Here is a 27,699-nt window from a genome sequence, read left to right as displayed (position 1 = left end):
GGAGACATGGGTGGGGGCCTGGTGGAGGGTGCCCCTGCACTGCTGGGGGGTGGGGGTGGTGGGGAACATGAGTTGGACATGGGTGGGGGCCTGGTGGCAGGTGCCCCACAGTGCTGGGGGGTGGGGGTGGTGGGAGACATGGGTGGGGCCTGGTGGAAGCTGCCCCTGCACTGCTGGGGGGTGGGGGTGGTGGGAGACATGGGTGGGGGCCTGGTGGAGGGTGCCCCTGCACTGCTGGGGGTGGGGGTGGTGGGAGACATGGGTGGGGGCCTGGTGGAGGGTGCCCCTGCACTGCTGAGGGGTGGGGGTGGTGGGAGACATGGGTGGGGGCCTGGAGGAGCGGCCCCTGCACTGCTGGGGGGTGGGGTGGTGGGAGACATGGGTGGGGGCCTGGTGGAGGGTGCCCCTGCACTGCTGGGGCGTGGGGTGGTGGGAGACCTGGGTGGGGGCCTGGTGGAGGGTGCCCCTGCACTGCTGGGGGGTGGGGGTGGTGGGAGACATGAGTTGGACATGGGTGGGGGCCTGGTGGAGGGTGCCACTGCACTGCTCTGGGGTGGGGGTGGTAGGGAACATGAGTTGGACATGGGTGGGGGCCTGGTGGCAGGTGCCCCACAGTGCTGGGGGGTGGGGGTGGGGGTGGTGGGAGACATGGGTGGGGGCCTGGTGGAGGGTGCCCCTGCACTGCTGGGGCGTGGGGTGGTGGGAGACCTGGGTGGGGGCCTGGTGGAGGGTGCCCCTGCACTGCTGGGGGGTGGGGGTGGTGGGAGACATGAGTTGGACATGGGTGGGGGCCTGGTGGAGGGTGCCACTGCACTGCTCTGGGGTGGGGGTGGTGGGGAACATGAGTTGGACATGGGTGGGGGCCTGGTGGCAGGTGCCCCACAGTGCTGGGGGGTGGGGGTGGTGGGAGACATGGGTGGGGCCTGGTGGATGCTGCCCCTGCACTGCTGGGGGGTGGGGGTGGTGGGAGACATGGGTGGGGGCCTGGTGGAGGGTGCCCCTGCACTGCTGGGGGTGGGGGTGGTGGGAGACATGGGTGGGGGCCTGGTGGAGGGTGCCCCTGCACTGCTGAGGGGTCGGGGTGGTGGGAGACATGGGTGGGGGCCTAGAGGAGCAGCCCCTGCACTGCTGGGGGGTGGGGTGGTGGGAGACATGGGTGGGGGCCTGGTGGAGGGTGCCCCTGCACTGCTGGGGCGTGGGGTGGTGGGAGACCTGGGTGGGGGCCTGGTGGAGGGTGCCCCTGCACTGCTGGGGGGTGGGGGTGGTGGGAGACATGAGTTGGACATGGGTGGGGGCCTGGTGGAGGGTGCCACTGCACTGCTCTGGGGTGGGGGTGGTAGGGAACATGAGTTGGACATGGGTGGGGGCCTGGTGGCAGGTGCCCCACAGTGCTGGGGAGTGGGGGTGGTGGGAGACATGGGTGGGGGCCTGGTGGAGGCTGCCCCTGCACTGCTGGAGTGTGGGGGTGGTGGGAGACATGGGTGGGGGCCTGGTGGATAGTGCCCCTGCACTGCTGGGGGGTGGGGGTGGTGGGAGACATGGGTGGGGGCCTGGTGGAGGCTGCCCCTGCACTGCTTAGGGGTGGGGTGGTGGGAGACATGGGTGGGGGCCTGGTGGAGGGTGCCCCTGCACTGCTGAGGGGTGGGGGTGGTGGGAGACATGGGTGGGGGCCTGGTGGAGGGTGCCCCTGCACTGCTGAGGGGTGGGGGTGGTGGGAGACATGGGTGGGGGCCTGGTGGAGGGTGCCCCTGCACTGCTGGGGGGTGGGGGTGGTGGGAGACATGGGTGGGGGCCTGGTGGAGGGTGCCCCTGGTGGCTGCTGGGGGTGCAGGGGGACATGCGTTGGTGGGCAGTAGTGCAAGTTGACATGTGGGTTGGCTGGGGGCATGGCCATGGTGGATGGGGTGCCTGCAGGACATGTGGAGGGTAGGCCCCTGTGGTGTGAGCCACCTGCAGGGGCCGTGGAGGGTGTAGAGGGAACACCTGGGAGGACCCACACGTGCAATTCACGTGTGGTGCTCCCTGCGCACCCCTGTAATACACGTACCCTGATGGAATCACGTGTGATACTTTCCGCGCACCCTTGATATGCACGTACCCTGCTGATATCGCGTGTGAAACATCCCGTGCACCCCGAAATACACGTAGCCAGGACATTCGCGTTTGGAACTTCCCGCGCACCCCTGATATACATGTACCCTGCTGACTTCGCGTGTGAAACTTCCCACACACCCCAAGGTACACGTAGCCAGGAGATTCGCGTGTGTAACTTCCCGCGCACCCCTGATATATATGTACCTTGCTGACTTTGCGTGTGAAACTTCCCACGCACCCCAAGATACACGTAGCATGGAGATTCGCGTGTGTAACTTCCCGCGCACCCCGAAATACACATAGCCAGGAGATTCGCGTGTGGAACTTCCCGCGCACCCCGAAATACACGTAGCCAGGACATTCGCGTGTGGAACTTCCCGCGCACCCCAAAATACACGTAGCCAGGACATTCGCATGTGGAACTTCCCGCGCACCCCTGGAATACAGGTGCCCTGCTGATATCGCGTGTGAAACTTCCTGCGCACCCCGAAATACACGTAGCCAGGACATTCGCGTGTGGAACTTCCCGCTCACCCCTGATTTACACGTACCCTGCTGAATTCACGTGTGAAAATTCCTGCGCACCCCTGATGTACACGTACCCTGATGGAATCGCGTGTGGAACTTCAAGCGCACCCCTGTAATACACATACCCTGCTGAAATCGCGTGTGGAACTTCCCGCGCACCCCTGAAATACACGTACCCTGCTGAAATCGCGTGTGGAACTTCCCGCGCACCCCTGAAATACACGTACCCTGATGGAATCGCGTGTGAAACTTCCCGCGCACCCCTGAAATGCACGTACCCAGCTGAAATGACGTGAGGTACTTCCCGCGCACCCCAGTGATACACGTAGCCCTCTTGCCGCGCTGGTACAGGGTTAGCGCAGCCCTTTGCGTTGGATTGGGGATTTTGATGGCTTTTCCCTGCGCGAGAGGCGTTCTTGGGGGCGTAACTGGCGCTGCTGCAGGGTCGCTGCGCCACTGTGCGCCACGGCTGGTTTTGGTAGCTGGAATCCATGAATACGCTGTGCGCGGAAATGGGTTTTGGCGCACGCGGCTGGCGCAGGGATTCGCACGCGCACACAGTGCGCCAGCCGCGTGCACCACTTGTGCGCTGAATTCTATAATTACCCCCTTAATGTCTATTTAACTGTGTATTTCCCAGCCTTGTCTGGCCATGCGTGTGTACGTCCATCTGTTTTCCCAATTGTTCTAAGATATTTGTAACTGTGGATACAGCAGTGTCTATTTCCATAAGATGAATGCTAGCAGTTGAAACAGCGCCCCGATGTCCTTCGGCTTCGGCACATTACAAATGCAAATAAATAAATGAAATAAAAATAATACAAAAACTAAAACATTAGTATTTCTCTAAAGTGCAATTGGTTGTTTTCTTTTGTTCACACGTATGTTGGTAAGGGGTTCTATGTGATTGTAGCAAAAACAATTTCAGAGAAGCAATTTCTTATGACACAAAATCAGCAAAGAAAATACAGAATTTATTTTTTATTTCTATTTGTTTGACAGAACAGGCAAGATTGTGCTGCAATATTGCCAGACCATGGTGAAGTCATTGCTCTAAGAGGGAGACATATAAACCTTGCCTTCGTAAATAAAATTCTTTCATTGGGATGGGATGCACATAGATTCTGTAATAATTACATGTTTGCCATTAAATGGTTTGGGGAGTTAAAACGTCTCTCACTTTTTACGTATATTGTCAATGATACTCTTTTCATTGGTTTACCATGATTGGTGTAACGTGTCATTGATTTCAGTAAGCCTCGCTTATATATCCCTCAATCAGGGTGTATCCAGTGTTTAATCTTTAACTAATAAAGTCTATACAATTGATAGAGTTCATCCTTCGGATTCCCCCAGAGTCGATCAAATTTAAATTGGCTGAAGAGTTAGATCATCATCAATATGGGTACGGTCAAGCTCCATGTACACCCCATGGTTTTTTTGCTGAGCCAGGAAGAGCGAGTCATTTTTTTAAGATTTAATTCTCTACTATTTGCACATCAATGGTTTATACGTAGCGCCACAACGCCCTTTTGTACTTTGCTGCTGATTCTGCTCTACAATGGAATACTTTAATGATTAAGTTTATGGGTTAAGAGCTAGACATACACATGAAATGGGATATACCTCTCTGCCCCCCCTCCAATGCATGTTTATATGAGTGTTAAGTCTGTTTGGTGATATGTGGTTCGGGGGAGAAAGTTTTGATGAAAAACGACCACCTAGATAGTCAAATTATTTATCTAATGGGATTATTGAATTAGAAATATACGCAGATAGGATTCTTGGTGTCCGTCTTCCCCTGTAACATACCAGAACTTGGCGGCATTTACCTCAAGATCAAGTCTGCTCATAAAACGTGTGTAATGTGAGATAAGCTTTTGAAGTTCACAGGGGGTATGCGCTAGTAGCGCTGTGTCATCGGCATATGCTAATATTAGTTATATGGTATTCCCTAATATTGGAGTGTCAGCTCCTGTTTGTACCAGGGCTTCATAGAGACCATGGATGTATAAGCAGAAGAGTAAGGGGACCAGTAGGCCTCCCTGGCATACCTCTGCCTTGACTGCAATGACCAGTCATCCCGGTTCGCACACATGCTTGTTTTTTTTAATCAATCTTTTTATTTGTTTTTATCAGTAAACATACAATCTCAAGTGCATTACTTCGCTTCTTACATAGTTTGTTTCGAGATAATCGTAATAAATCAAAACATAACCAAAACATAACCAGGTGGGGTTAAGGGGGCAAGGGGGAACACCGGGGGAGAAACCATCAGGGGTGCTGTAGTTCTTGGGGGGAACTGTTTTGAGTAATTGGGCCTCATTCCGAGTATGGCGGTAATGGATAGCGGCCACCGGTAACGAGACCGGAGGCGGTAATCCCTTACCGCCATACTCCGAGTTCCCTCTGCACCCTCGCCCTTAACGCCTGCTTTCAGCAGGTGTTAAAGTCGAGGGTGCAAAGGGGCCTCCAAGCCAATAACGGTGACCGTAATGAACGGTCACAGTTATTTGCATCTTCCACATTCCCATTGAGCCCTATGGGGGCTCATTCGGGAATGGGGAAGAGCCTTGGTGAATGGGGAATTACCGCCCCGCCAACCTTGGAATGGGGCGGTGATTCCGCCATCCACCAAGGCGCTGCCGGTCCGGGTACGGCGTCAACCAAGGCGTTAATAGCGCCATTGGTTAGCGCCGTACTCGGAATGAGGCCCATTGTCTTTTGCGTGGGGGTTTTCGCTGAACTCTGACTGAGGCTGGATGCTTCTGAGGGTTCGTCTTGCCCTCTGCTGCTCCTGTGCCCGAGTTAACGTCACTCGGGAGAGGGGGGGGCGAGTTCGGTGTGGGCCACGTGACTGGTTTTGGGATTGCGTTAGTTGTATTTGTCTATCCAGCAGAGGGGTGGTGGTTTCCTTGCCATTCCTGGGAATTGTTCCGCATACTCTAGGAATGGGGCCCAGGTGTCGAAAAATGTATTTCTTTTCCCCAGGCGGATGGCAGTTATTTTTTCCGCTACTGTGATGTCCCAGCATTTGGCCCACCACAGGCTCACAGCCGGGCCCTCTGGATGTTTCCATAGCCTTTCCATAGCTATCCTTGCCGCTGTGTGTAGTTGTGTGCATAGGCTTGCCAGGTTGCCGGACAGTGGAAATTGAACCTCCCCTGTGCTGCCCAGTAGGACTATTCCCGGATCCCATGGGATCGTCAGGCGTGTGATCTGCTTGATAAGGTCCAGAATCTCCTTCCAGTATTTAATGGATGCTGGGCATGTCCAAAGCAAGTGAAATAGCATGCCTGTGACTGTGCATCCTCTCCAGCATTGCAGGGAGATTGCTGGGTTGCTCTTGTTCAGGGTCTCTGGGGTTAAATACCATCTGTAGCAAGTTTTGATCGCCCCTTCCTTGTTGGTGACACATTTCAAGCTCTTCTGTGTTCTGGTCCAGATGTGTCCCCATTCTTCCATTTCAATTGTCCTGCCGATGTCCCTTTCCCACTTTTCCATATAAGACTCCTTTTTGTCGGGGTCCGCTCTGTCCAGTAGTCTGTATATGGCCGATGTTTTCCCTCTCGGGGGAGGCGTTGTGAGCATTTGTTCCAGCACCGTTAGTTCTCTGCAGCCCTGAGATCGCATGGGCTCGTGTGAGAGCCAGTGTCGGATCTGTGTGTAGCGGAATTTTTCTGGTTTCGGCACCCCGAATTTTGCCTTACATTCTTCGAAAAGTAAGTGGGGCTCCCCCTGCGTAGAAGTCACCCACATGCTTCAGCCCTCCCGCTTTCCAGTGATCAAAGTTTTCCATTGATCAAAGTCATTGGGCGCTCTGCTGGTGGTGAAGTCCGGGTTGTCCCAGATTGGGGATAGGTGGCCTGTTGTGCTGCTCCGGTTCCACCGCCTGGCCGCCTTCCTCCAACTCTCCACTGTGTTCTTGGTTGCGGTTAGGGGCCCCTCTCTGGGGGGGTCAATGTGTCTGATGATGTGCAGGAGCGCGCACACATGCTTGTTTACTTTGGTGAAGAATAATTCTGAGCCTTAAGATTTCTACAGGACACTTTAGGGACCTCAGCACGTGCCATAATTTGTTTTGATTTACCTTGTTAAGGCCATGCTGAGGTCCACAAATGCCCAATAAATGGGCTCTGTTTTCACAAATCTTAAATTGGCCAGTATTAGCCATAGGTTTAAGGTTTGCTCACTTGATCCCACACCTGATCTAAACCCCATTTGTACCGGTGATAATATACTGTTCACTCCTACCCATTCTTATAATCTAACCAAAAGAGCACGGTCACATATTTTTAAAAGGGAGGCCAAGAGGGAAATAGGCATGCCATTGGGCTCTCTATTGGGCCTTTTGTGTATATTGGTTGAATTTTTGCTGAATTCTAAGACTTGGAAAGAGATTTGGTCCTGATTATGGTGTTGAAACAAATCGTCAATGTGGGGGCCATGAGATATGTCTCTGCCTGAAACTTATCGGCCAATATACCATCTGGCTCCGGGAAGTGGTTGGGTTTTTTATTCACAGTTGAACTATTCGGGAATAACACAGTTTTCTTGGCCTCATCTCGGGGGTGCTCTTTATATAATCCGTAAAAATGGTTTAGCCAAACATGGTCTGGTACCATGGTCTCCTGGCCTGACCCATTACATTTATATTGGGGTCCCGTGTCATCAACTCCCAGAACTTCTCTTTACGTTGTCTTCCCCACATGCAGTTACCAGTTCCAGCCAAGTGTCTTGTTCTAGTTCTTTTTTCATATTGGGGATCACCTTTTTGTAATTTTCTCTGACCTCAATGGTCTCAAATTTATGGGTTGAAGAATTCTTTATGAGGGACAGTAACCTACTCTTTGCTTTGGTACCATCACTATTGAACTAGCCCAATTTGGCTGCCTTCTCTTTCTTCGGACAGGTAATCTGAACATTATTTATTAGAAATATTTCATATCAATACATTGACACTGGAAACAATATTACCTGGGCGTTCCGAGCCATCAAGGAAGAAACAAATTGCCTGAGAGTTGGAGGTGATTATATCCTTTTGTATTCTAACTTGATCAGCCACTTCTCAAGTCACTCTTCGAATTGCAAGACCATTTAAATTTCAGGATCATTGGATGGTAGTCAGTAAGAATATCACCAAAAACATAGAAATCTCCTATTAGGATCCAATACTTTACAGGGAGACAAAATTAGCCATTACAAGAATTCCTCTGCTCTGCCCTAAATGTATAGTTCCCTGTTCAATCTTTAGGAACTCGCCTATTAAAAGCCCTAAGTTCTGATTCATACAAATATATAAATAGCTTGATTCTATTACTACACATGCTAGGATCAGTCATGATTGGTTCCATTATACCAGCCATCCTATTCTCTGCTTCGTCAAAGAAGGTAGACAGGGGCCATTTCCTATTTTGTATTACAATTCCATTGTGAAATGATTATAGCATTTTAGCTGTGTATTTTCAGCATCATGTAATCAAGGAATGTTTTTAGTTTCCAAAAACAACATTCTTTGTATTGCTTATGAAGATTATTATAAAAATGTAGGATCAATAGATGGGTGGAATTGTCTGCATTGACTTTAACAACTTGTATAAATGTCATTGGGGGTCATTACGAGGTAGGAGGTAACCATGCCACAATTAGCGGCATGGCTACCCCCTTACCGGGTACCAGGTCCGGGTTCCTTGAATGAGGAATTACCTGGCCATTCCTCCCTTGGAGGGCCCAATAATTCTTCATTCAAAGAACCTGCCCCCATTCCCATTCGAGCCCCCATTCCCATTCGAGCCCCGATAGGGCTCAATGGGAATGGGGAGGTGCTAACAACGGGCCCGTTAATGACGGGCCCGTTGTTAGCACCCTGGTCTGCTCGCGGTACCCGCTAAGGGCGCCTGGTAAAACCAGGCATCCTTAGCGGGTTTTCCGCGAGCAGACTCGTAATGGGGCAGTAAGGGGTTGATGGCTCCGGCACCTTTACCGGCGCTGTTAACCCCTTAGCGCCTCACTCGTAATGACCCCCATTGTGGGCTCTAATAATAATGGTGGCTCACATCATTTTTTTTCACAAGTTTTGCCATACTTCTAAAATGTCTCCCTCTTACATTTTTTTGTGCCGGAATTTGGTAAGTATAAAAACCAACAATGTTATTAAGCGTCCATGGCCCTCATTACGACCCTGGCGGATTTTTTCCGCCATCGACGGACTTTCCGGCCATGGCGCAAAGTCCCTTTACGCCATGGCGGATGGCGGACTTACCGCCCCATTCCGAGGTCGGCGGGGCGGTAAGTCCCCATTGACCCATTTACCCTTCCCCATTCCCATTTCGGCCCCATAGGGCTCAATGGGAGTGGGGAAGGAGTTAATTACGCCACCGTAAAATACGGTGGCGTAATTAACACCAAGGTCCCAGAGCGCCATGGATTTTTCCGCCCGCAAAAAGCGGGCGGAAAAATGACCATGGCGCTCCAGGAACTCGTAGTTGGCGGTAAGGGGTCCGCGCAGCTAACGCTGGCGCAGACCCCTTAGCGCCAGGGTCGTAATGAGGCCCCATGTCTCTTGTAGCAATATAATATCTCCTTGATTTAAAAAAAATCAATAACCTCCGGACATTCCAATTTACTCTTGATCCCTGCCACATTTCCAGACAATACTGTCCAGATTTTGCCATCAGAAATAATTATAGGCATTGGGCCTCATTATGAGTCAACCAGTCCGGAAACAATGGTGGCGGTAAATCCGCTGCCACTGTTGTTTCCGGACCGGCTGATTCCGAGTCCTGCAGGAGGGAGGTGTTACCGCCTGCTGGTGGACATGGAAATACCGGCTCTGTCATAGACGGAACCAGTGTTTCCATGGTCCCCATGGGAATGGGGATTTACAGAATTCCGCCTCAGGAATTACCGGGTCACCGGGGTTGTAATGCCCCAGTGATTCCGGCAATCATGGAGGCAGAATGGTGTTACCGATCCAGCGGTAGCCTGCAGGTTTTTCTGGCACGGCTACCGCCGGACTCGTAATGAGGCCTCTTGTCTTGATTAAATGTACAGGGTTCAACGTCTATGGTAGTCAATAGTGATGACCTATTCTTTTCCTATGTTTGGTTCATAATGGATATTTTTGGACTGATGGATATTCAGTCAATATCTTCCATGTCATTCAGACAATTGAAAGTATTTTTTGTTGGTACTGAGGGGAGAGATTGTATTCATATTAGACCTGGCATTGAAGCATAATTACTTCTTGTTTAAAGACTTTATCATCAATCATGTGGAACAGGAAAGGTGGCAAAATGTGCAAACTTATGCTCATTTATTTATGGAAGAGTGGGTAAAGAAATGGTGTTCATACCTACTTGCTGTGAGATTACATATTGATTTTGGTAGGGTTATATGGATGATCAACATACATTGAATATCAAACTAAAATGAAATTAGATTTATAAATAAAATTGTATTTCTGGATCTCATGATTTATATTAAGTATATTAATCTGAAAACCAAATAGTTTCATAATACAAGAGTGTAGAATTTGGATTGTCCTGCCTTTGTGGGCATAGTACTACTACTCTCCCCTTGCAGATCATATAACCTGGCCTCTGCTTCTTCCTGCTTCACCACTGCAGACCCAGCCATCTCTTTTTAGGCCCGCCACCCTCGAGAATCTAAAAGGGCACTGATCCTTGCAAGAATGCTACTAGACCACCAGCCATCAGAGAATTAGGTCACATGACATACTATATGTCCCCTGCATCCATAGCCCATGGTGCTCTCACTATCACCAGACATTTTCACCCGCTTCAAATACCTGAATGTATCGCACAGCATAAGCAAAACCGGCTTTAAATCTGACTCTCTGATTGAGCCCAGAGGGACTCACTACATGGCCGTATACCTCTTCCTACTCAACTTTTCTAACCTAATCCCAGTTTCTTCACTCTTCTCTAAATGTCTAAAGCATGCCTGCAGGAACCATATACTGCCTGTCTGAAAGCTAGCACATAATTGACATATGCCTTTTCCTTCCCTCTTCCAGGACTTAGTAAAAGACGCCACTCTCAAGATTCCCAAGCAAAAATCAAAATACAGGGCACGTGCATATTGGGGTTCCAAAAAGCCCAGGTATGTTTCATACCCCAAATCATCGTTCCGACTCAGATAGACAGACCCCAATTTCAAATGCTGACAATTCGCTATCATAGTCCTTCTGCTATACACTGGTTTTTCTTGCCTAACCCTACAGAGTGCAGCTTTGTTAATCGACATAGGGCCTGAACATAGCTTTTTTTCATCAAGGTCCAACTGGGAACTCCTCACATGTCTGAACCACATTAAGCCCCTGCCCCTATTCAGATTTAACAAATGGATTAGAGCATCACGATATTGGGACAGACGTGTCTCAGCAAGTACAACATGGGAGCTAAAGTACTTAATGATTCTCAACCTGAAAATGCTGGCCTTTACATAGACACAGGATTTATGACACAATATGTCCTACTTTGGGCCTGAGACCTTCAAGGCAACCAAAATCGACAATACCAAAATATGACCTGTCCCTATTACCTCTCACAACTTTTAGACTCTGGGTCTCATCATGAGTTGGGTGCTAACCCCGGCGGTATTACCACTGGGGCTATTAGCCCTACTGCCAAACCCCCAGCGCTATTAGCACCGGATCACAGGTTTGGCGGAACAATAAGTCCCCATTCCCCATTGGTCCCATTTGGGAATTTCCCATTGCCCATTGGGCCCAATGGGGAATGTTCGACACAATTACCGCCAGCAGTATTACCGCTGGCGGTACTAGCACCGAAAATCAGCAAAATTGCAGCGGATTTACTCAGAGCTGGGGGTAAATCCGCCAAGCCCGTGATTTGGCAGACCCTTAAATGGGGCGGTAATAGCGTTACCGCCGCATTTAAGGGTTACTGACAAACTCGTGATGAGGCAGACAATGTGCAGATCCCCGAATGGGTAAGGACACAGGCATCATGTATGGCAATATTGGATGTAAGAGCAGAAATGAGTGGTGCCCATTATTACAGAAGAGGCATTCCCAGCAAACAGTGGACACTTCACCATTGCAACAGTGGTAAAGAATGTGTGTATTTGCCACTTTGTATGCGAGTCATTACGATAGTGTCAGCTATGAGACACAACTATGATGTATTTGGACATAGCACCATGGTAGCGTGGGGAATATTTCTGGATTAGTTCAAACATATGCATACAAGTAGGCCTAAGTAACTCATCCTAACTTACTATTGTACCACCCTAGCACAGAATGGAGGCTGCAGAAACATGCAGCAATCACTGATAATGTTTTAGCCCTCACACACGAGTACACAGTGTTTTTCTTAGTCCGAGTATTTGGGGGGCACTACAATCACTGTAAGCAGAAATGTGGCTGTAAATGCCAGGAAGATGCATGTTTATACACATTGTAATTGGAAAACGCGAGTCTCCTTATAACATTGGAAATGCATACCACTGTACATGTGAGAAACCTTACTGCTCAGGGAAGGTGTGAAAACGCCTATCCTTTCCTTCTTAACCTGTGTGCCTTTGAATCTTCTTATTTGGGAATTTCTCTACAATAATATTACTGTTTCTTTATGCTGGGTTCCACTCATTAGCCACTAAGAGCCAGATTCACAGAAGCATTTTATAATGGCGCACTCCCATAGGAAAACGTTCTGTGAATCAGGCCCCAAGCGTTTAAAGTTTGGACACATTACGCATGTGCAAAACGTTTCCTTGAAATGTAACTTCTCGGCCAGGAAAATTCTCTTATAGTGTTTGAGCAGATGTGTTTTTCATTTTCAATGTATTGCCCTTTATCCTGCACCCAATGAAGTTTAAAGTGGGAGAATCCCTTGCCTTTTTTCCCATGTAACAGTGATGTCCTGCTCTGTGCGTGTTTTCTTTTGTTGCCGATTTGTCTTGTGACCACTATATGATTAAGAGTTCTCTGGGACTTCGAAAGCTTATGGAACTGACATCTTAGCATATTATTTTGTTCATCCAAGAAAAGGTTTAAAATCTTGGATTTTGCTTGATTTAAAAATTTCATTAACATAGCGCCAAACCCTTTCTCACAGATTGAATTTTAGAAATGCTTATCAATTACCATACCTATGGAGAGTCACGTTCAAGCACTGTATATCCGTGCCACTTGTGTGATTTATTTGTGTAATCTCCCCTACAGTTTGGCCTTGGAATTATTAGGCTCCACTAATAAAGCCACGTCAATGTGTACTGGTGTAAATTGTAGAACACACTTATGGAGACAAAAACATATTATGGTACACAAGTTTAGTTTAGGCTATTAGGTGTCTCCTGCGACACCTATTAGTCAAAACTATTGCATTTGAGTACAGATAGGGAGGAATGGCATCTGAAGAGCGATGCACTGCGTGTGGTTATTTGCCCACCCATTGACTGCCCATGGCCTAATTCCTATGGCCCTTCCCACCCAGTTCCTGCCCCTCCCTGCCCAAAACTCCTCCTCCTGGGAACTCATTGAGCTTCCTTTAATCAAGTCTTACCATCAAACATTGCACTCCAAGTGCCTGGCAGTGTTTTTTCAAAGCAGTCTTCTGAGAGTTGATGACTTAATTGGAGTTGTAAACCAAGCACTGCTGTGATAAAAATGTCTTAACCAGGTCTGCCTTTAGCCACTTGATTTATAAGCACTATGCGTGTCATTCACTGAAGTCCTGTTAAAAACAAGCATTGGCAAAGCCAACCGTTTTGGCTTGTGTATAAGTATTAGACATTTGGCAGGCACTGCTATTAGATGCCCAGGTACTTGCACCATGTTGTGCCTGCTACCATCAATGGCCAGTTAATACTATTATAGCAGTGCCTAGAAAGTGCCTTTTTCCATGTCTACACAAAGGCTGTAATTGTTGGCATTACCAATTCTTGTTTTAATTGTTGTGACCTTTACATTTACAAGTAGAACTTGTAAATAGTTCTACTTATTGTTCTAATGACCTGTTCATGCTTGTATATAGGTTTCTCTCACTTTCGTACCTGTTGTTATATTGTAAAGCGCTTTGGCTTAAAGCGCTATATAAATTCAACAAACATAAACATACATTGAAGTGTCATCCATCTCTGAAGCCCAAATGTACCAAGGCAAAATAATTCATCCAGAAATGTCACCCAGACTGTAACTAGGCCATCATGAAACTTGCATTAAGTCCTTTCTCTGAAGCCAAAGAGAATATGCAGCATTCACTTTGCAGCACTCACCTTTAAAGAAAATTAAAAAAAATCGATAGTTCCATTTTATTCCTAAAACACTCACATGGGAATGACATATGCAGAGCTCTCAATATGCCCCATATTAGGTCCAGGTAGCACATCCATTCCTGCCTCTCTATTTGTATGATGGGACAATTATAAATAAATATTTATACGTCCTTATACGTCCTAGAATGCAGAGCAAAACCAATGACTGAATGAGTTCATCGCTCTGATATGGAAACATTTGAGAGTTGTGGGCATACATAATATAATTTGAGAGTATGAATTTAAAACAATAACTTGTATAATGTTTACAACACCTTATCCCCATTTTGTGAAAAAGAGTACATTCCAGCTTAATTAGTATAGTTATTCAGAAATAAATGCCCCTGCTCCCACAGCACTGTGAACAACTCTCTGCTCTGAAATACTGCTCCTTTAAAAGATCATTATGCAGCAATTCCATGCAGGGAGGCATCCCTTAATCAGCCGGAGATCAGCCCTTGAATTGTGGATGCTGTCTGCTCTATGTCATGGCTAATCTGACTACTCCATCCCTTTCCAATGAGCCTAGCTCATGCCTGCATTTCCTATCCATGCATCGTCCCTTCCTTTCCATCATCTGTACTGCAAGAGTAATTAGGGTTATTTCCTCTACAAATGGTCCAAAGACAGGCCACAGCTTCAGGAACCGACACAAGTCTAATATTTCAAGCACGATGGGGTTTCCTTCAGTCAATCTCAAATGCATTGGAAATAGCCTGACTTCTTGGTACAAATCTGCACTATTTTAGAAGTATGGGGCTGTGAGGGCAGAGGGTCAAGAGGTAGTGTCATGAATGGTGACACAGGAGTTATCATCCAATCAAGGACTAATTGATGTTGTAATGCAATGCTTAGGCAAAGGTCTTGTTTCCGATGAATGCTCTGCAAGAAGACAACAGCAAATTCAAGTATTGTATATCTTTAAACAAATCTGAAAACGCCCACACTAGACAGAAGACAGAAATATTACTTTGGCCAAGTTGCTGTAACTATCTGTCAACCAAAACTACAGTGGAAAGAGAGAACATTCAGTTTAAACCCCACTTGGTAAAGACAAGGTGTGTGGAATGTGGTCTTTAGATGGCCAACATATCAAAAGAGCAATGAATCTGGGACCAATCAAAGACCACACCCTTTCAAGAAATGATTCAAGTCCAGAGAGTGAAAACCCACATCTCTTCCTAATGCAGTGGAGTTTCAAATTAACCACTCCACTAAGACTGGCTCAGCAGTTCGACTGACAAGGAATATCCCAAGGTGGACACAGCCTCAAATGCAGATGGGGAAGACCAGACAAGAGGTGGGCACCAGCTGTATGACTCAATTGGTAAAATACCTAGTTGGAACTTAAACATACAAGCAACCAGACCCAAACTTAGGGGTATTACCAGAGGTAACCACACCCCATGGGTAGGAGGCTCCTAAAACCCACTTGAAGACTCCAATAGCAATTCTGTAAGATAATCTCTTGGCAGAGCACTTCACCTGGTATCCTGAAACTCAAGATGAGGTCTTCTCACTGACCAAAAGAACCAGGTGACCAAAGCCTCAAGCAAGATGTCCATGATGTCCGTCCTGTGCAAACTGGCCATGGGCCATTTGACTGTGTTGGGACAGCAAAATGTGACAGTGTTCCATGCTACCCAAACCCTGTTTCCACTAGTGTAGTTTTTGCAGAGGTTTACACCCGGTGATGACTCAGAGACCTTCTTCTGCAATTTCAACTGCATTGTGAAGGCTGTTAAATGGTAAACAGACTACAGGCCCAATGTATAGCAACAGTCTTGACTGGCAATCTACAAGCAGCATTTAAAATTCTGAATAAGGAACTTTAAAACCCCTTTGACACCATAAAGAAGGAGATTCTAGAATAGTTGAGATATGACCAGGAATATCATCACCCCATGTGATGTCATTAATCTAAGATGGCCACTGTTACAGATACTAGTGTCGTTTTTGAGCTGTAACTGCGTTTAGGGTGGTTCTATGAAAAGTTTGCTAAGTAGGTTTTTTGTTAAACATGGTGAAAGTAATAGAAACGTTGCAAAGGGGATTTCTTTTTATATCTTTTACCATTTCTGTGATATAGCCTCATAAATTATTGCTACTTTATCGCAAACCTTTGACTGTATGCTCACCAAATTAGAAAGTTTCAAATAATTAGAAATTTCCTCATTGAAATATACTATTTATTGCAACTACAATAGCTATTTACATCTGAAAAGAGAAACGAAGGTTTTACAGGTTCTCTTCTGAGTCCCAGAGTTAATTTTTATCATCTACAAAATCGTTGTTATCACAGAGCACAGCACAAAGTTCTTTGATGCTTGCACACCATACCAGCTGTATGATTGTTTGTGGTGCACATCGAAGCTTACACATAGTAGGAGAACATTGATTATCTGCCTTCTCCCTCCCAAATTTGTTATGGCTCTGGTAGATTTGAGTGATGTTGATCAGAACGCCACCACTCCATCACATGGTAATGAGTCCCTAAGATATATGGTACTAGGGAGGATCTTGTTGGCGGCAGATTTTCAACTTGCAGGTTTTTTTCTGTTTTTTTACATCCACCAGCGCAGTTGGCCAATGCCCGAAATCTTTGTTCCCGGCGAGTAGACTTGACAAATTAATCACTATCAATTATTTAATCTTCCTTCTTTTAATAGAAACTTTGTGGAACAATGGAGCTCTCCTTTTCGATCTTGGAGGCTATTGTTGACTAACAATAAGGTACATACGGCTTAGACAGAGGCGGGATGGTTTGAATTTATCTAATTCTTTTCTTGAACATGTGGTGATGTTAGCCACACACCTATGTGCTCAAGGGCCTTGATTGATTAACAGCTTTATATACACTTAAACCTTGAAAATAAAGTCAAAATCAATGTTATTCTTGGAGTTTTTACCCATAAGAATCTTGGCAGGAACAGTAAACTGAGATGCTTTTCCTGGTAGGATTAAAGTAAGAGGTTTATAGGAGAAGAGATAAGTAACTGCATTATTTTTTACTGTGTTTTTTAATTGTTACATTTTAACAGTTTGTTTTCATTTTTATTTTTGTTTCAGTACAAAAACTATCTGAATATAATGGCTTAGAGTTCACAAATCCTGAGGAAGATGTTGAACTACATCTGGAAAGAGGTAGCTAGGTGTGGTCATGGTCGAAACTATTAATTAAGGGAAGTCCCATGCAATAGCATTAAACGTTAGGACACCTATAGTTGATAATTATTGTGTGTGAACCTAGAGCAAGAGTAATACTAACATTTAAGAAATTAGGAAATTGGGAAGACTCTTTGTAAACAGATTTACACAGACCTTTATTTTTAGGAATATGATGAAATTGGTGTTTTGTATTTTGTGACATATTATGATGAATGAAATTACATTATATTGCATTTTATCGAACATTTTTCTAAAAAAAGAAAAAAAAATGTATGTGTAAAAATAATAAAATTGAATTATGATTAATTGAATAATTGTCATGATGCCCGCTCCCGGGGAGCCGGTTCAAGCCCTGCGTCCCCGAAAGCGGATATCCAGTCCCCAAGGAAGGACCCAGCAACCCCATATAGAAGCCCTTTGGACAGTGTCCTGGCGCCTATGGCGCCAGGCTCATAAAAGACATCAGTCCTGGCGCCATAGGCGCCAGGCTCATTATGGAAGTGCTTGGGTGCACTTAACTGATGCAGACCATGCTGCCGGATCCCGGTCTCCTTGAGGCCTGAAAGGAACTACTTTACCTGTGGGACTAATTTACCATCCGGGTGTGGTCGGGGAAGGATACATACCTGATTGGAGGAAGGATACATACCTGGAACTTCTTCCAAGGCTATTTAAACCCCACCCGAACAGCCACACGTGCTTCGCGTTGTTCTGCATCTAGCAGCTGGACGCTCACCGTGTCTGCTCCTGCATCCTGACTGCTGCCACGCCTGCCAGCATCCTGGATCACCTGCAAAGGAAGAGAAGAAGAGAACAGAAGAAGGAAAAGTCCTTACCTGCTAAATCCGCATCCCGGAGACATCTCGCCGACAATCCTGAAAAGGAAGACTTTTATTTAAAAGCTCATCGCGTTGATCGCTGCAGTGCCGCATTCCACTCACATTTACAGGGCGCCTCCATGTTCAGCAGCGATCATCCGGATTCGCAGTCACGCCCCAGCGCCTAGGGAGAAAAAGACCAGAACAAAAGGTGAGAGAGAGAAGGGAATAAGGAAAGCTAAATCTCCATGTTAAGACTTACCTGTTGATTCATTCCCTCTTCATTTCGGGTCCGCGCCGCATCCTGGCATTTCCGGACCCCGGCCCCTAAGGGGAAAAAGAGACATCAGCGTTAATGAGCGAATGAAAAGACATTACCAAAAAACGCTCATTAAAGACTTACCTGATTTCTACAAGGATTTCACCTCTCATCTCGGATCGGTGCCTGATCCCCAGCATTCCGTACCCCGGCCCCTATGGGGAAAAAGACACTAGCATTAGTACATTAATGCATGGACACAAGGGGAACCTCTTATCAAAAAAACTTACCTGGAAACCAAGCAAGTCTGGTTCTCACCAATCCGAAAACCCAGTGAAGTAACTGGATACCAACGTGCCCCTGCATCAGAAGCAGGTTGGAGAGCTCGTCCTTCCAGACCCTAAGGTGAGACGCTACGAGGAATCACAGAAGGGTTTCTAGGAGGGTGAGAGGGGAATGTGGGAGGCTGATTGCCTTACCCCGCAGACAGTTAATCCCCTATTTTCGCCTACAGAAGGATACTTCTGCGAGCCAGACAAGCCAGATTTGTGGGCCCGGTCCAGTCCGTCTTCCGAACCCTGTGCATCACCTTAGAAGAGGTCACAGCAGCGCGAACCAGGCCAGCGGCTCCGTGGGAGTCAGGTGAGCGTTACAATAATGCAGTTTCAGTCTCTCCTCCTATCCTTTACCTTTCTTTAAAGAAACACAAGACTAAGGTGGTTTCTTCTTCTCAAGACATCTCACCTGTTTAGTGTATCTTCACATATGACAGTTTCTGCAGTGTTTGCAATTCTGTCATTTCGTTAAGGACAGATGCGGAATATGTTTGCTCTGGTACAGATAATCTTTCCTCGGTAACAAATGAAGCAACCTCTGTCATGTTGTTAGAAACCTCTGTATGCTGTTCCTCTTCCAGTATCTTCATCAGCTTGCTTTTGTTTGCAGCTAAAATCATTGTACCCTCTAAGTTGAACATTGTAAGAAGTACTACAGAAAATTCATAATTACGCAAGCATTCCTGTAGATCAATGTCAGTTTGATTTAGTGAAGCAATCAGTAAATGTGTGAACAAAGAACAATCTGCCTTCAACTGCACTATGGTGTCTGATACTTTTGTCTTATCAAGTTTTTGTGCACTTTTACACAGCTGAAGATTCTCTTTCTTCATTAGTACTCACAGGCTACAACTGTCTGATTCAATCCTGTATTCTTTAAAGCTGTTGTACTTTTGTCAACCGTTTTCTGTCATTCTTGATGTGTTCTTCAGAATTTTGTTATCAAAAACTGTCTTTGTCGAGATGTTTATGAGTTATATTCCATCATAATTCACATGGTCAGTCAATGTCATGATCGAGTTGGAGATCTGTTGAACATCTTCCTTTTGGCGTGTTGCTTTGGATGCTGGTAGGTTGTGATGTTTTGACTGTTCATAATCTGTGATTACAATAATTTTTTTTGCTTCTGTAGACAACCTTGACAGCTCGGGTTTCTTTTGAGCAATATTAACCACACCACCAAGTACTTTCATTGCCCTGTTTTGATGCTCCAGAGCTTTATCTGAACCTAAACCACAAAAGAGTATTTTTGTCTTGCTTACTACCCACAAATCTAGGTGCTTTCATGCTGTTTAATTACTGCTCAGTACCATGCTATCATACTTGTGCCGTTTATCAAATCAAGGGCAAAAAGTACTTAACACACTCTACAATGATGCAAGGTGTAAATCCCAGTTTGCAGTTTGGACGGATCTGATAAATAAAAGCATTGTGTCAACCATATGAATGTACTGACATTTTCTTGAGATTCTTTAGCCTAAAATGGCTACATTTCACCATCAACATGCTCTTTGCAGAATTCATTGATGTTGCATTTGAAAAGTGTAAGTCTTAGTGACGTGTGTGCTTCAACTGCTCTCCTTACATACTTCCCTGAAAGAATCTTCGACACAACATTTGCATCATAAAATACAATTAAGGTGGGCTCAATGGCTGTAAAATCCAAGAAATAACCAATACCTCAAAGCATTGCCATTATTCTGAATTTTCTCAACTTCTTCATCTGCATTCAACATCTGCCGTTACTTTCAGTGAGACTTGTTGTGGTTAATTTACCCTTTTGGGACTACTAAAAATAATGCCAATACATTCGAGCTCATCTTCTATGAAACGTTTGATTTGTTTTATTGTTTTCATCTGTCCTTCTTCTAAACCATTGTTAGCTGCAATTTTTCTGTAAAGCTTTTCAATTTCCCCCATTGTTGCTATGTTGCCTCCAAGGAGAAAACTGATTGAAGATACAGATACAACATGTGTTGCTTCATAAAACAGTGAATTTGGCAGCATCTTTACGCTTAGTGTAGGCTTCCGTCGTAGGACATTCACTACTTGTGTGCTCCAACATCGCTTGTGATATGCAATTTTCCGTGCGTGAGGGTCTCCAGGTTCTGTGCAATTGCTAAAACAAATCTTCAATGTGCCATTGTTAAACAGTTATATGATATGATATGGCATTTATAACACGCTTATACACAAGTGTTTCGAGGTGCAACGAGGCAAGGAGGGGGAACAGAGGGAAGACAGACAGCGATCTTACTAGGCCAGGTGTCATTCAGATTGCGCAAGTGCATGGGAAGGGGGAAAGGGAAAAGTGTGTGGGGGAAGGGAGAGGGGAAAGTGAAGTACATGGGATAGTAGAATAAATAAGATAATCGAACGGCCAGATGGTGGCAAGTGTAAAGTAAGAGTAGACAAGTGCTGGTAGGGGGACTGAAGGGATACAGAACAACAGTCCCCAGGTGTGGGGGTTGCCAGGGAGGCAGTGCAGGTGTGCAATTGGCAGGGCCTGGGCCCAAGATCAGAAAGGGAGGTCAGGTAACCAGTGCAGTTTCAACCAGGGGTTCAGCAGGGGAAGAGGAGGAGAGAAAGCAGAAGCAAAGAGGAAGGTTTTGAGGTGCTTCCAGAACCAGAGATGGTTCTCCTCAAGTTTTAGGGAGGCAGGAAGGCCCCTGCCGAAGAGAGAGATCTACCACCAACTCGTTGCTTGGAGAAACGACTGACTCAAAGGGAGTTGGAGGCGGATGAGCGAAGAGCTCAAGAAGGAAGATATTTGGGAAGTGAGAGTTCAAGGTATTGCGGCCTCTGGCCCCAGAAGGCCTTGTGGACAATGCAGAGGGTTTTGAACGTAATCCTTGCAGCCACTGGGAGCCAGTGCAGAGATTTCAGTCCTCAAGAGATACGATCCCTGGGCTTGAGGCCAAGGACAAGTCTCGCAGTCCTGTTCTGGATAAGTTGCAGAGGGCGGAGTGTAGAGGCAGGCAGATTTAGGTTGAGGCTGTTACAATAGAAGAGTCTAGAGAGAACCAGGGCTCAGGAGACGGTGAGCTTCTGGGGGAAGGAGAGGAAAGGAAGAATACCTCTGAGGAGGTGTAGCTGGTAGTGTGACTTTTTAGAGACTTCAGAGATGTGAGGAGAGATGGAGAGTATGGAGCCGAAAATGACCCCGAGGTTTTTAGCCTTGCAGGTGTAAACAGGAAGAGGGCCAAGAGAGGCCAGCCAGAGAGCTGCAGGGAAGAAGGGAGTGGGTGTGCCAATGAGTAAAATCTCAGTTTTGCTGGCATTAAGGCAGAGTTAATTGGCGGCACACCACTCCTGGATAGCAGACAGACAGTCAGAGATGAGGGAAGGAGAGGAGGAGGCAGAGGGTAGCCTGAAAATTGGTATCATCCGCATAGCACTGAAAACTGGGGCAGAGAGCGGCGATGTGGTGGGCTAGGAGTGCCAGGTATTGTTTGAACAGCCAGGGAGAGAGGTTAGATCCCTGGGGGACACCACAGGTAGAGAAAAAGATATCAGAGAGCAAGGACCAAAGTTGGACCTGGGAGGGTCGGTCGGAGAGGAAAGAGGTCAGCCATGCCAGAGCCTGACCAGTGATACCCAGGTTATCACGTAGACAGTTGAGCAGGATGTCATTGTTGACAGTATCAAAGGCAGAAGAGAGATCAAGCAAGATGAGGACACACAGTGTGTTGGAGTCAAGGTTGGAGAGCAGGTCTTCACAGATGTTCAGCAGAGCAGTTTCCATAATTCTGGCAGCTCTGAAGCCAGACTGAGGTCATGAAGACAACCAGCAGATTCAGTGTGGAGATTAAGCTGGTAGATGGCCAGTTTCTCCAGGAGCTTGGCCAGGTAGGGAGTGATGGAGATTGGGTGATAGTTAGCCGGGCAGGAGAGGTCGGCAGAGGGTTTCTTAAGAAGGGGGTGCACACGGGAGTGCTTCAAGGGGGATGGGAAGACTCCAGTGGCAAAGGAGTGATTGCAGAAATCAGCCAGGGCAGGAGCCAGGGAGTCAATGTGGTCCTTGATAGTTTTGGAGGAACAGGGGTGAACCTGTTTCGATGAGACTTTCATAGATCAGACTTGTCTAGAAACATTGTCAGCAGAGAAAAGGGGAAAGGCAGAGATTGGCTGCAGAAGGGCCAGAGGAAGAGCAGGGGATGGAGGGAGGGAGGTGATAGGAGGAGAGTGAGGACAGGATGTCCTGAGTTTTTTAAATTAAGTGAGAAGCCAGTGCTGTGCAAAGGGCCTGGGAAGGTACAGGAGAGGTAGAGACTGTGGCAGGATTGGCTAGTTCCTTGCAGATTTTAATGAGTTCAGCTGAGTTGTTAGATGCTGCAGAGATGCAGGGTTGGATATGAGCTCTCTTCTTGGTGAGGACGGAAAGCCTCAACTGACACGCGCTTCATGGGTCGGATGACCGAGAAGGTGGGTGGGGACTTCCAGGGAGGGGTACAGATCAGAGGTACTCCCTGTGGAGGTGTAGAAGAAGCCAGAGAGGGGGCAGAGAGGGAGGGGAAGGGCAAGGTAGCCGAGGAAAGGGGAGGGGGGACAGTAGGAGAAGAAAGGATGTTGAGTAGCAGGAAGCGTCAATCATAGAGGAGAAGGTTGGCCTGAGGGCCTTGGACCAAGACAATCCCATTAGAGTAAACATTAATGTCGACCTTAGAGGAGTGGAAGGAGGCCAAGAGGACGTCCCAACGGGTGCCACCATTAATGGGAGAAGAGGAGAAAGAAGAGAGCACAGAGACCATATGAAGGGTCCATAAGTCAGGTTCTACTGCTGTGTTGAAACGGATGCCTGCTGAATCAGCTGCTAGCAGATATAATTGATTTCTTCTTTTTCCTTATTTATTGCCAAAGAAGCATTTATTTCTGGTGGACATAGGTATTTTTGATCATGTAGAGTAGCTTTGTTCTACTTCTTCCTCTTTTTCATGGCTGGAGATAGACGGCTTTGGCTCACATAATTGCTCTCCATACAATCTTTTGCTTCGATCCATGCTTGCCTTATGCTTACATTGCTTGTAGCATTCTGAATTCCATTATGTTTTTTTTTCTTCTTCATGTTTTAGTTTGTAAGGTATTTAGTTGCCAAATCGTAGACTTATGTTCAAGTATTCGTTATTGTTCCAATCGCCTCTTCTTAATACACTGTAAAAGCTTTTCATATAATTTTGGATTAACCAGAGGAGATTTCTTTCTTTGTTCACATAAGATACACAAGGAACAATCTGTTATCCATTTTCTTTTATTGACTTATGGTGGAAGTTCTTTTTTAAAATTGTATTTTATTTATTTGTTAATGATGGTTATAGCTCAATGAGCTTTATCATAATATCATACAAACAGTTGCATAAAACAAACACAAACAGCTTAAGACGGGTGACACATAAAAACACATAAGAGCATATAAATTCACAATCGTCGATATATAGTCTTCATAATTTACATGAGTCGTAGCAAATATACAAGCCCCGTACAATCCATAATCAATAGTCTATGATCTGACAGAAAGTTCTAAAAAGTACCGCAGAGTCATTAAAATGGTTAAAATTACAACACCAATAAGATAAAGGGCCTCATTACACGGACGGCGGTAAGGGTTAACGGTCACCGTTAATGGCAACGGTGACCGTTAACCCTTACCGCCGTACTACGAGGTCCCTTTGCGGGTTGGAGGAATTAACGCCTGCTTCTTGCAGGCGTTAAAAACCAACCCGCTAAGGGACCTCGGAGCTAATTACGGCACCGCAAAATTGCGGTGCCGTAATTAGCGCCTTCCCCATTCCCATAGAGCCCTATGGGGCAGAAATGGGAATGGGGAAGGGCAATGGCGGAAGGGGGATTTACCACCCCTCCAACCTTGGAATGGGGCGGTAAATCCCCTTTCCGCCAAGGCGGTGCCGGTAATTTACCGGCATGGTCCAGGGTGCTAATAGCCCCCTGGATTACCGCCTTCCCTGTAATGAGGCCCAAAGTCCCTTAATTTCCAATCAATGTGGCAACTACAAGGTCCTTAAAGCAGTAACAATTTCAGCAAATAACATATAACAGATATGCTGCCTCCAAGTGGAACAGGTTATGCAGAGCAGATACGCTCAAGTTTTAGTTCATGATTCATCGTCGGCAGGGAAGCGTTCAACCATTTGAGAGGAGATTTCAGGTATCCCCACCTTTTCCTTCTTCAAAATGTCCCTCCAAATTTTAAAGAGTGTGATGTGCACCGATCTATGGCCAGAGTTCTGGAAATAGAGCCAAACAGACTCTGGTCTTCATTACGAGTCTGGCGGTAACCCTACCGGTGCTACCGGCGGGTTCCCGCTGGACTAGTTAAACTTTACTGGCACCTGTCTTCCAGGTGCCACTGGGAGATTTCAAGTCAAGCAGACCGGGAACTCAGGCGCCGGTAAAATGTAAGTTCCCATTCCCATAGAGTCACATAGGACTCTATGGGAGTGAGGATTTGGAAGCGCTGGCACGGTTCTGAACGGTGCCGGCGCTTCCGTGAACAGTCTGCATACTGTTACTGCTTAGACCTGTCGGGCACAGCCACCACAGCAGGCAGACACGTAGTTTGCTGGTCCAGAAACAAGGCTGCCTGTGCACTTATGAGCACCCTTGTTTCCAGACCGGCAAACGTACAATGAGGCCTTCTGTCTTGATACTGTTGGGGGCCAAACACATAGGCTCGAAGCCTGCTCATATATAAAGGGACATGTTCCCTAAACTCAGTTAGAACATGTTGGGCCATTTCCAATTTGCTCGCCAGCCTACGGGAAAGGCAATACCTTGCCTCTCTAGGTATGTCTTGCTCTCTGCCAAGGAACAACAACACTGGCAATTTGCCAATCCTCAAGAGTAGCAGGAATCTATGCAACTCAGGAGATGAGCATAGCATTCGATAGCCCTAGGGGGCCTTATAGCTGTGTGCCAGTTGTTCCAGAGTAGTACGATAACTAACGAGAGTAGCTAGATGGGCATAATTGTTACATGAGTCACAATGTTCGATTTTACATACAGAAATACTGGTTAGCTCAGATAGACTCCCCTCCAAAACTGGCTTCAGGCCAACCAAGGTGAAATCTTCACATACCAAAGAGGATAGGGTTTCTGGGTTAGTAGATGCAGGCTGCCTGCCCAATAGTTTCAACAGTGGGAAGCTACGAGACTTGAGTGACTTCAGAAGCAGTGCTCATCTTTTTTTAGTGACCATAGCGGAAAGAGAAGTGAGGCCCAGCTCAAGGCGAATGATTTTGATTGGAACGCTAGGGCCCAACCCAAGCAGTTTTCGCCATAATCTATCCTCCAAGGCTTTCATCCATGAGAGATCCTTCATGCTGAGTGCTTCCAGCCCATACAACAGAGAGGTGCAGAAACATTGCAAATACCACGTTAGTATGCCTTTATGGGAAAAAGCCTGACGCTGCCCGTCCCCCCCGAAAGATCATATTTATTTTTGATTGGGCCTTACATTTCATCACTTCTCTTAATGCTACATAGTCGGTCTTAGTGAAGAATTCCACCCCCAAATACTTGTACCTATACACTTGTTCTATGACTTTCCCATCCAATACCAACGTGGAGATATTCACACGTTTATGTGAAAAGTGCATAACCTTGGTCTTGTTATAGTTCACCTCAAAATCATGGTCCTGGGCAAATTTCAGGCCACTCCAAAGGCTCTTTTTAGGCCAGCAAAAGTGCAATAAAAAATAATGAAGTCGTCAGCATAAGATAGACAAGGTACACTGACCTCCTTGGACTTTGGTGGGCAAGTATTTGCCCCTTTAAGTTCCTTAATGAGTTCAGAGAGATAGATATTGAACTGGCATAGGGGAACATCCCTGTTTGATGCCTCGATTGGTGCTGATAGGGGGTGATATAGTACCCACATTGTCCATCCTGACTTGGACGGAGTTGTTCTCATGCAGGCCCCTAATAACCAGGAGTAAATTACCTGGGCAGCCATGACACCTCATTATTTCCCATAGCTTGCCCCTGTTGACCATGTGAAAGGCGGCTTTGAAATCAATCATTACCACACACAGAACTGGTTGACCTTTAGACTTTACTTTTAAATGGCTTTCGATATCTGTAGGTATCAGCATGTTGCTCATAAATAATGTTCTAATGTTCTTGCCAATTACCAGAACCTGTAACAAAATATAAGAAAAACAATCTTAGAAATCATGAAAAATGAACTGCAAACAGAAACCTCTAAACAATAAGAGATATCAAATTATGTTTATGACATTCTTTGTTCAGTTTTTAGGGTGAACAAAAAAGAATAGGATCCCTCTGAAAGGAGGTATAGATCAAATTTTGATTCATACTTTGTAGCGGGGGCCCTCTTGGATTAAGGATGTCACACAGGATCTCTGCTACAAATTCTGACAAATGACCTGTTTTACTGCCTGAAATGGCAGTTTGGTGTTTGTGCTGATAATTTGGTACTGCGGCTTCGGCAGTGATGGGTAGCGGGACAATGACAGGACTGCTGGCGGCTTTTCCCCTGGTGCCGGTCTGAGGAGAGATAGCTTAAAGGCAGTGCGCTCGTCTTCGAAACAAGACAATACAAAGTCGCAAGGGTTTGAAACCCAGTCTCGCATTTAGGGTGGAACCCGACATTAAGCATGATATAAATAAAAGGTTTTGTCTTTTTGTAAGAGACCTTTTGAAATCTAAACTGGGCTATCAGAAAGGGTCTTCTCTGCAACAAGGCTGTAACCTTTGAGTTTAAACAGTATTGATTTGTTTTTTTGAGAAGCGACAGCGATCAGACCCAGATGCATAGGGAGTGAATTGTGCTCTCTTAATAATGAAAATCAGATAACGTTTGGAGAGTATATGTATGTATGCACAGTAAAAGTGAAACAGTGTAATAACAATCCCTGGGAATCCTGTATGAACCAATGAAGGACTGAATAATGTTGAATGCATGCAATTCAATTGCTGAACAGGTCTGGGACTAAGCTGGCCCTCTTTCCATCCTCAGGCCCTCTCCCTTTTGAATAATTGATAATCTTCCCTATGAGGGGCTGCAAAAATATGCAGTGTTTTCTATTTTGGTACACGTATATGGAGACACAACAGTCTAAAGTAATACTGATTGCACCGAAGACGCAGGTCAGAAAGAAAGCTGCAGCGAATGCTTTTGGTCAAGGAAAACAATTCAAAATTCAGCAACAGCTGAAGG

The sequence above is a fragment of the Ambystoma mexicanum genome, chromosome 2q (genome assembly GCF_040938575.1).
Source record: "Ambystoma mexicanum isolate Mex_15411 chromosome 2q, UKY_AmexF1_1, whole genome shotgun sequence".
NCBI classification, from domain to species: domain Eukaryota; kingdom Metazoa; phylum Chordata; class Amphibia; order Caudata; family Ambystomatidae; genus Ambystoma; species Ambystoma mexicanum.
Note: the sequence above shows the minus strand (reverse complement) of the source record.